This window comes from Arachis ipaensis, chromosome B09 (genome assembly GCF_000816755.2).
Source record: "Arachis ipaensis cultivar K30076 chromosome B09, Araip1.1, whole genome shotgun sequence".
In the NCBI taxonomy this organism is placed as follows: domain Eukaryota; kingdom Viridiplantae; phylum Streptophyta; class Magnoliopsida; order Fabales; family Fabaceae; genus Arachis; species Arachis ipaensis.
Genome location: NC_029793.2, coordinates 143,670,231 through 143,681,029, shown reverse-complemented (window position 1 = coordinate 143,681,029; position 10,799 = coordinate 143,670,231). Strand labels below are relative to the sequence as shown.

Sequence of the window (10,799 nt, the reverse complement as noted above, 5' to 3'; positions counted from 1 at the left end):
ATTGTGAGAGGTCAGGTAAGATATTCACTTTAAAATAATATTGTCATGTTATACAATTTCTGAATATTTTATTGAACAATTAAAACGAATTAATTTCGTGTAATTAAAAGATTAAAAGGTTGAATATGTAAAGTTTTAAACTATTAATCGCAATAATTTTTAATATTTTTCAGCATCTATAATAGTTGCGTCAAAATCAAAGATTCCCTTAACAAATAATTGAAGGACGAAATAATAAAGAAATAGGTGCATAGAAATATGTTATTAGTTAACTGACCTGATTTTTAAAACGATTCAAACTTCCTTTTTTTTTTATTATTAAAAATAGGAATACTTGAACTTACAATTTTTTAAATGAATACAAAAAAATTATACCATTTAAATTATAATTCGTTAATAATAAAATTATTTTTTTTATGTCGAAATAGTTATTATTTTTATTTTCATATCTGTTGAAAAATATATTATATTTAGAGGAGAGGTCAAATTAAAAGAGTTGATCCTGATCCACTTCTGCTTAAAGCATCTGCTTCCAAGCATAGCAGCTCCATTTTATGAACGCGCGTTGTTGGATGAGTACCCACTTCAGAGGGCCCCCGGGCACGTTTAAAGTGGCACAAATATTCGTAACAGTAATTGGAAAATGCTTCATTTAACTATTGGCTGGCCCGACCAGTGCCAACTATATTGTCACATGTCTCCCTTATTAAATATTTAAATATATTGTAGAAAGCAAGCCTTGGTTGACCAATTCCAGTGCAATTTTAGGTGGAGAGGTTGTCGCATTGGTCCACGATGAAGTTTCATGAGGTTACGCATGAACCTGGAGTCACAGAAGAAGGGTCGGTTTTGTTCTTCAGTTCCTTTAGAATTTGTACGTCACCCTAATGTGTCTTTAATTCAACAGTGGATATCACTCCCAAACCTGAAATTATCAGAAATAGATGGAAGTGGAACTGTGGGAAACTGAGACCATTTTTGTGAAATTTGTGTTGTTTGTTACCGGAAGTGTGTGTGTTTTTTTTGGGTCTTTCTAGGACTGTATTGTGTGTTACCAATTAAGATTAGAGGTAGGGGCGTGCATGATCCGACTCGACTCGAAGACTCGGTTCAGTCCCGAACATTTTAGAGACTATTTTGGTGTGATTTTATCGGTTTAGGATCGAATAAGGGTCTCTAAAATAGACTCGGTCATTATTTCGGGTCTGGTCTGGGTCATGGCTCGGGTCACCCGAAGTCGGCCCGATGGCCCGATCATCATACACAATTAATATTTTGTGTTATTAGTGATGGATGATAGTTATTCCTATGTGAAATTTAAGTATTGTAAACCTTAATATTTTGTGTTATTAGTTATTATAAGACTATGAGTTAATATTTTATGTTTAAAATGCATAAGATTTTAGACTAATGCATAATATTGTGTTATTTGTATTGATTTAAATATTTGGTGTTATTAGATAATATTAGTATTGATTATGGTTATACTTTAATTTTAGAGAAGAGTTGGTTCTTGTTATATTTTTCTAAGTGAATTTTACCATGTCTGTTGGGAATAAGGAGTATGACCACAATCCAATCAATCATGTGTCAAATAATTTGTTATTGTTATTATATTAAAATGTTAATAATATTTATTATTGGAATAAAGTTTAAGCACAAAATAGATCTTTAGGATTACCTTTTTTTCTTCCGCTGCGTGTTATGAACACATAGTAATCCTTCAATGTCAAATAATGGTTGGAGTCTTTGAAAATTTGGATATTTTCACATGCTAGCTTATACGAATGTATCAAGATAATGTAATGTTAACGGTCCGATTTTCACCCGGTTTTTATCCGATATAATCGTGGCCTGAAAGTGTATAGATTTCATCGGGTCTAGGGCCGGATTAGGATCTAATAAATAGGCCCGGTATATATTTTAGGTCGAATCTAGGTCACATTAAACCCGGTTTCACCCGACCTATACACACCCCTAATTAGAGGATTTTTTTCCTTTAATCAAGAATTTGGTTTGCAAAGTATAAGAAATGAGTGTGAAAATGAGATGGTAAAAAAATGATAATAATATACTTAATTTGGTAAAAGCTTTTACTTTTTAAAAGTTATAGCATTTATATTTAGTAAATCAAATTAAAAATAATTGAGAATGGTATTTTTTTATATTATGAATTGTTGGGGTGTTATTCTCAAATGTAGCACTAATTAATTCAGGATACAAAAATTGGACCCTCCAGTTTGTGAGAGGTACTGAAATCAAACCATTCGATTTAACGAGTACAGAAATCAGACCTACCGATTTCTATTTCAAAAAAATAAAAAATTTAAAGTACATAAATTGGACCCAATAATTTATGTGTCTTTCACATTTTTAAAAAACACTCAAAATTACTATATTAAAGAATATTACTCAGTTTTCATACGTTCAAAAAAAAATTAGCCATTATTTATGTATTTAATTATGTTTTAACAGGTTCAGACAGGCCAATAAAATTAATTAATGAATCTGAACTTGATCTATTAACATATTAAAGTTTTTATTTTTTACAAAAACTTGAATTTGTACCTATTTTATATTAGCCTAAGCTGCATATTCTTAATAGGTCATTTAGCCTATTTTTATTCTTAAATATTTTTAAAAACATCTTTAACTTTTAAAAGTATCCAATAATTTTTGAAAGCCACAAATATAAATACAAAAATATTTTAATTTATCAAATAAAAAAAATCTTATATTTTTAAAAAGTATAAACACTTTTTTAAATAATTTTACCAATTTAAAAGCACTTTGAAAAACTTTACCAATTCAAGCCAACCCTTCAAGTGTAGCATCAATTAGTAAAGTGGTGAAAATGCTTGAAGGAAGAACTGCGTTGTTGCAAGTGCCACCTAAACCATTTTGGTTTTCTCTTTCCACATCTCCCTGAATTTTGAAAACATTATAGTTTTATTTGCAAGTGCCACTTAAATCAAAATTTTTAAATAATTGTGCAAATCATTAATAAAGATAAAAAAAAGAATGAGAGATAAATTGCTTAATTAAAATAAATTAATTGTCCAAAATAGATTCCAAAAATTTAGAATGTTAATTAGAAAATTTAAATATGATATTTGGACTCAATAGATTTTTCTGAGTTGGAAAATATAATTTTTTTCGGAAAATTACGTAAAAATGCGTACTGATAAATTAACCGGTAGTACCAGCTTAAATCTGTTCGGTACTAAACGAAAATGATAAAAACAGTAGAAAAGATTAAGAAAATAATTAGAATTAAAAACTGGCATAAATTTTAAAGGTTTTGCCCAAAATTGGGCCAAACGGGTCAAAAATGTTAATGGGTTGGACCGGACCCAAGTTGGGCCCAAGCTCAACATATATAAGTTCATTAATGAGCTCATTTCAGCCTCATTCTTCATCAAATACCACACACACCAGCAGCTGAAGTGAGGAGAGAGGTGAGAGCTTTTCCTCTATTGTCACTATTCACATACAACTTCCGGTGGCCATATCTCGAGCTACGATGCTCCGATTCGCGTGTCGTCAGCGGCTATGCGAAACTCTCGCTGAACCCGTTAGTTCTATCTAACTTTTGTAGGTAAGATTTTGAAATTTTCTCTCCTCTCCTCTGCCCTAAGAAATTCGAAAATATGGGTGTTGGTTTTGAGTGAATTTTTGTGTTTTGATTGATTAGGTGGTATCTAAGGTTGGACTATTGGTGGTTTGTGCCCTAAACACCATCCAAGAAGGTAAGAAAACTCTTTACTTTGTGAAATTATAATTTTGGTGAACCCTAGGTATTGATCTATGGTAAATTATGTATGTCTAGTTTGGAATATTAATTGTTGATGCTTGTTGGAGTTGATTGGTGGCTTGTTTGAGTTTAGAAAGCTTGTGGAAGCTTGGTGTGGACTCAATTTGGTGTGTAACACATATTGGGAATCGGCCAAGGTATGATTTCGGTTTCCTCTATGTAATATATAATATTTCTGGATACTTAGACTAGTGGATTATAGGATAGGTTTGAATGGTTGATAGTGAATTATGATTATTGATGCCTGTGATGATTTTGATGAATTATGATGATGATTGTTGATAAAACACAATTTAAAGATACAAGGGCCAGAAAACCCCCATCGCCCAGTACAAATAGTAAAAGCCAAAATTTTGAAGAAAAAGCGAACATGCAAAATCACCAGGAACAAACAAATAAGCAAAAGAAGGAGTTCACATCAAATGGAGCAGCAGAAAACCAGATCACCACTACTAAGGGAATAGAAACGAAAAGAAAACGAAAGCACCAACCTGGAAAGGAGAAGAGCACGAAGACGTCTACAGCGGCAAGTGCGAATCCCTCCAAGAAAAACGCCCAAGCCTAGAAAAGAACTTCTTGATCACAAGGCACAGACAAAGAAAAAGAGGCGTCGAAAGAAAAGAGAAAGAACAGCAAAGTAAAAAGAAAAATGAAGAAGCCCCAAAGGTTTTTGAAGAGGCAAAGGAGGCAAAACTGAAATGGCAAAGAAAGGAATAAAGGCCCAATCAATGAGCCTTAAAAGCGCTCACAAAGACCCAAAGAAACTGTCGCGCTAACCTAGACCAGCATTTAATACGAACGATTCGTATTTCAAAAATTAAAAACCAATGACGCCTGACCTACCCAGGGTAGACCCGTCCGATGAAAGAATACTTGAGCACGACCTATAAAAGATCGAAACTCAAGCAGGGGCACTGTTCATACCCAGACCCAAGAACTAGGTCCAGGCCAGCAAGGGTTAAAAGGACCGACCTTCGAGGAGGGCCCTTCTACCCCCACCGACCTCTTTTAAAGAGGTCGGATATCAACAAATAAGCCCAATACAGCCAGGTCACCGTCCACCAAAAGGCGGTTACCAAAAAGATAAGATCCTACCAATGGATACAAGATAAGATAAAGACCCTCTTCCCAAAGGAGGTCATCATATTTGACAATAAATTTTGGATTGATTTGAGTGGATTTCATCATATAAACCCACATTTATTCATCTAAATAGCATACGTTTGTGTTTTCTCTCTAAATTGTGCCTAATTGTGAAAATATGCTATTTTGTGCTTATTTAATCAATTTTATTCCACTTTCATTCCATTCGATGCATTGATAGTTTTGATGAGTGATTTTAGGTATAATAGGTTGGAATGACTTGATAAGAGTGGAAGAGAAACACGCAATTGGGAGAAATTATGAAGAAATCAAAGGAAAAGCACACAGCCAAGTGTGCGTACACACAACACTCTGTGCGTACGCACAAGATAAAAATCAACATGTGTGCGTATGCATAGGAGGAAAATCAGCAAGTGTGCGTACGCACACATCTGTGTGTATGCACAGGTACCAGCGTGTGACTTCATTAAAAAGTCACGTGGCTCGCGAATTTGGGGGCTTTTTGGCCCATTTTTGAAGGCTTTGGAGCTTATAAAGGAGGGGCTAGCAACCATACGACATACCAACTCACAACATACAATATACAACACACTTAGGGTAGTTTAGGATAGTTTTAGGATTAGGTTTTCTCTCAATTTTAATTAGGGTTTGTAGAATCTTATAGTTTCAAGTTTTGATTTTGGATCCTAGCAATTTTCATTGTAAGTATTTCTTTAATTTTCTCTTTTATTGCACTACTTATTCTACACTTTCTTATATTTTAATTTCCTTGTCAATATATACATAGTTTTACAATTTTGAGTTCTGGTTCATGAATTTGATGTTTGATGGTTATTTTATGTTTGTTGAGTTGCCTTTGTTGATTTTGATCATTTGGTTGTTCATAGTTTTTATCATTTTCCCAATTTTTCCATATTTTATGATTATGCACACTAGGTATTTGATGAAATGTCAATTTTGATTATGGGGTAGATTTCCACCCCTTGCCTTGGAAAAATGAGTATATGGAACATTAGAGTCATAATGTCCAACATTTTTTTATAATTCTTGGTTTGTTAGTTGTAATTGTTTCCACTAACGCTAGCTTTTTACTTTGGTAATTAGTAAGTTAGCTAGAATTTGTGGATTAATAACAATTATGCTCACTTGACTTACTCTTCGATGTTAAAGGTTGACTATGTGAGATTAATCCATCATAATTATCATAGTTGTGGTTATGGCAAGGAAGGGATTCCATAACTCATCCCAAGTCAAGGTTCCATTTATGTTTTGAACCGCAATTTCATCATTTTATAGCATTACTTGTCTATATTACATACATAGTTCCTTTATTCCTTTATTAGTTTATTAATTGCAATTTTGAGTGTTCTTTAATTCCTTTAATTTGTTTACTTCAATCATTGAAAACGCCCCTTGATATTCACAACCAAAATTGTGTGCTTTTTATCACTAGTTCCTAGGGAGAATGACCCGAGGTTTAATTACTCTCAGTTATTTTAATTTGAAGTTAAACTTTGATGGTGGGAGTTGGTTGCCGGTTTGGTCTATACTTGCAACGGAAGTTATTTTAAGTGAAAAAATCCAAACCGATGCAAGTCCTATCCATCAATAACTCACGTTCTAATCTACTAAAAACCTGCTTAAAGCCCTTGCTAACTTAAGTATCGAAATCTCTTGCAGGTACCACCACCCAACCCCTTGGAAAGAGCTCGGATAGGCGGCACCTCAACACCACTAGGTCGGACATCGACCTTCAAAGAGGACCCGGACCTCACGTCCGACCCGAACCCAACGTTTCAGGTAACCCTCGGAATAACGGGCGAGAGGGAAAAAAAATCCCAAAAAACTGGTTTATGACCACAAATAAAAAAGAAAAAGAATCGTTAAAGATGAACCAAATTTTGGTTTGATCAATGCTACGTGTCGAACATTAATTGGTAGAAGTAACGTGTCTTTAAAAAAAGATATTTCTTGTATCTCTATCTAAGTGGCGCCCTTATGGGGTCTTTTGTATGTCTCAAACAGTTTCCTATTTTACTTGCACAGGAACGACAAGATGGGAGTCTTGTTGCTGTTAAGGTTTTCAATCTCATAACTCACAGGGATCTGCAGAGGAATTCGTCAACAAAGTTGCAAGCATTAGTTGGACATCTCATGTTAACATTGTTATTCTTGTGGGATTTTGTTTTCAAGGTTCCAAACGAGCTCTAATCTATGAATTTATGCCTAATGGATCCCTTGAAAAGTTCCTACGTGAGGAAAATTCAACTACAGTTGGTCGCCAATTGGATCCATTGCTCTATATGACATTGCAGTTGGTGTCGCACGTGGATTAAATTATTTGCATTGAGGCTGCAATACCAGGATCTTGCATTTCGATGTAAAACCTCATAACATACTACTCGACAAGAATTTTTGTCCAAAGATTTCAGATTTTGGACTCGCTAAGATATGTCCAAGAAAAGAGAGTATTGTTTTCATGTCGTGTGCAAGAGGAACTATTATGGATTTATTGCTCCAGATTTGTTTTCAAGGAATTTTTGTGGAATATCTCACAAGACAGATGTTTACAGTTATGGAATGATGGTTTTGGAAATGGTTGGAAAAAGAAACAATAAAAATGTGGAAGTTGATCGTTCAGTGAGTTGTATTTTCCACATTAGATTTACAAGCGACTTGAACTAGATGAAGAGTTTGAATTGTGGTGTATCAGAAAGGACAGCGATAGGGAAATAGTGAGAAAGTTGACATTGGTGAGCTTGTGGTGCATACAGACTAATCCTTCGTGCCGTCCGCAATGAGTAAGTGAAGGATTACCATGTGTTCATAACACGCAAGGGAAGAAAAGAAGGTAATCCTAAAGATCTATTTTGTGCTTAAATTTTATTCTAGAAATAATACATAGATAAGACCTAAATACCTTTAGACACTTTAGTAAAAATCACTTTTTCCTTCGATGGTATGAAGGCGCTATGCGTATCTACACCGAAACCAACCTTTGCTGTCAACTCCTTGACCAATGGACATCTGATCTAAATTGAGAAACCTCTTGCAACTCTTTGCATGCCATAAAATTCTTCTCCAAGAATCAGGCTCACATATGTCTATGTGTGTAGAGGTAAAGGAATAAAACCCTTGTGTTTTATTCTCATCTATTTCCTGTACTCTTGGCATACATATATATAGTATGAGATTTGTTACTGATTTTAAATTTGAATCTCAATTCAAATTTAAATCATATCTTGAAATTCTAAATCTGAATCCTTCAAATTTATGAATCATATCATAACTCAATTTGAAACAGAATCAGTTAGGATCTCATCCAAATTTAAAAATAGAATAACTAACTATTCTCAAATCTCATTTAATATTCTCAATTATCATACTATTATTATATTTTTGGTGCTAGCAAAGAATATAATAATATTCTATTTTCAATTAATATAATTATTTATTTGATCAAATCAAAATAATAATTAAATAATTCTATAGCAAAGATTAGAACACTCGTTAGTGTGTGACCCCATAGGTTCAATACTAAGCGGGTAGTAAATTAGTCCTACTAAATTTACTAATCAAGGTTGGCATCTATCAACACTCCTCAACGACCCGATAGTATGAAGTAATATATTTTTACTAAGAACCTTAGAAGAACAAAGTATAATTTCTTGCATCCTCCAGCTCTTGGTTAACCCTTAGCGTATGGTTTAATTGTCAAACTCTAACTTGTTACCATTATTATAATGAATTGTGAATGACTTAAGAAACTCATTTCTTCATTCATTCGATCCCCTTGGTCAAGGTTTCATTCATCTCAGTCATTATAATCATAGAACTCAAACTCTTTACCGAGAGTTGACGGATTCCTTATTGACAAATCATTAATTTTACAAGTATTTAAATCATACCCAATATCCATTCAACTAGCACCCTAGGATATTAGGTGTCCGGAATCAAAGTATAATAAGTACATTGTTAATTACTATGACAGTCACAGGTCAAAGGAAACTCTATTACTATGTTCATCTTGAGAATATCCTATTGACAAATATACGGTAATTATAACCATTAGGAATTTTCAAAGTGAGTCAATTCAATGGTCATATCTCTATATGCACCATCTATATATATAATTTAATAAATAAGATCTATTAATCTTCATCTAACGAAGACCATATATATATATATATATATATATATATATTGATCCTTTCGGATTATTAGTGTCCTTTTTAATAATTATATGACTAAGAATAATGTAGATTAAATTATAAAAGATTTATCTCTCAATATTATGATCACTATCACAATGATAAATTTTTAAATTTAACCAAAGACCTTATTATATTAACATTTTAATATAATAACAATAACAAATTATTTAATACATGATTGATTGGATTGTGGCCATACTCCTTATTCCCAACATTAAGGTGGTAGAAATGCTTGAAGGAAGCTTGGAATCATTTGAATTGCCGCCTAGGCCCTTTTTCATTTCTTATCCAACATCTCCAATTCATTACTCAAGTCACACGTCTAAAAGTTTGTAGAAATTATTTTACCTGCTCTAGTCTTATATCAGTAATAGTAGTTACTTGTGCAATTTAATCTATTTTTAATATATAAAAGTAAATACATAAGTATGTATCACATTGCTTTTGAGATATTACTTTTCTCCTACTAATGTCATGTCAGTAATATTGCTTACTTGGCACAACTTTAGAATCAACCATTCAATTCTTGTCAAATCAATTATTATTTCTAAATCAACAAAAAAATAAAATATACAAATAAAAAACTAAAAAATAGAATCCAATAAATTTGTAATCTCCAAATATATTGAATTCATATTTCTATATTTATTATATCTTACCGTTATAAACAATACAATAAATTTATAACCGTAACAATTAATTTATAAATTAAAAATTTAAAAAATAAAAATTATATTTTATTATTATAATTATGTTTATTATAATCATTTTAATTTTTGCCAATGAGTTATACTTCAAATGGCATAGTCTCCCATATTAGTCGCGAGTTCGAGTCTCTGTATCTTTGGTAAAAAAAAATTATTTTAATTTTTAGAAGTAACACTAGGTACAAAGAACTATTATTGTAGTTTTTACTTATTATTAAAAACAAATTCTATTTTATTTTACCAATATAAATTTTGAAAAGAATATTTAAAAACTAAAAAAAAAATTTATTAAAAGAGTATCAAAACGAAACCAAAAAATATATGATATTAGACATACATTTTCATCAGGGGCGGAGCTAGAAGAAATATTAGAGGGGAGCAAAAAATATTTACACAATAAAATAAGATTAAAATAAAATTTTAAGGGGCTAAACTAAAATTTACATATAATTTACATGTAAAAAATTAAAATTAGGGGCCATTGCCCCCCTTTGTTTGTACCTAGCACCGCCCCTGATTTTCATATTAGATACATTTGTAGTATATAAGATGCATCATGCATGCATGTTTACCTCAAAATACTAATTAACTATTTTTTTTTTTTACTAAAAATGTTTAACTTTTAGTTTTTGTTGCGTATATTTGTACACATAAGATGCATCATGCATGGATACAAATCTAAATATATAATTATTACAATAATTATGTTGACCGCAACTCCATAAGTTTAGGCCATTGACTACATCAATTGCATTGCCAACTTTAGAATAATTATTATTTGGCACAACTTTAGAATCAACTCAATTCTTGCCAAATTAACTATTATTTTTAAATCAACAAAAAAAAATATACAAATAAAAAACTAAAAAATAAAATCCAATAAATTTGTAACCTCCAAATACATTGAATTCATATTTCTATATTTATTATATCTTACCGTTATAAATAATACAATAAATT

The 10,799-nt window shown here is 31.9% G+C and overlaps 1 pseudogene; it reads left to right on the top strand.

Annotated features, from left to right (window-relative positions):
* On the top strand, nucleotides 4,185-9,468 carry LOC110266984 (annotated as a pseudogene).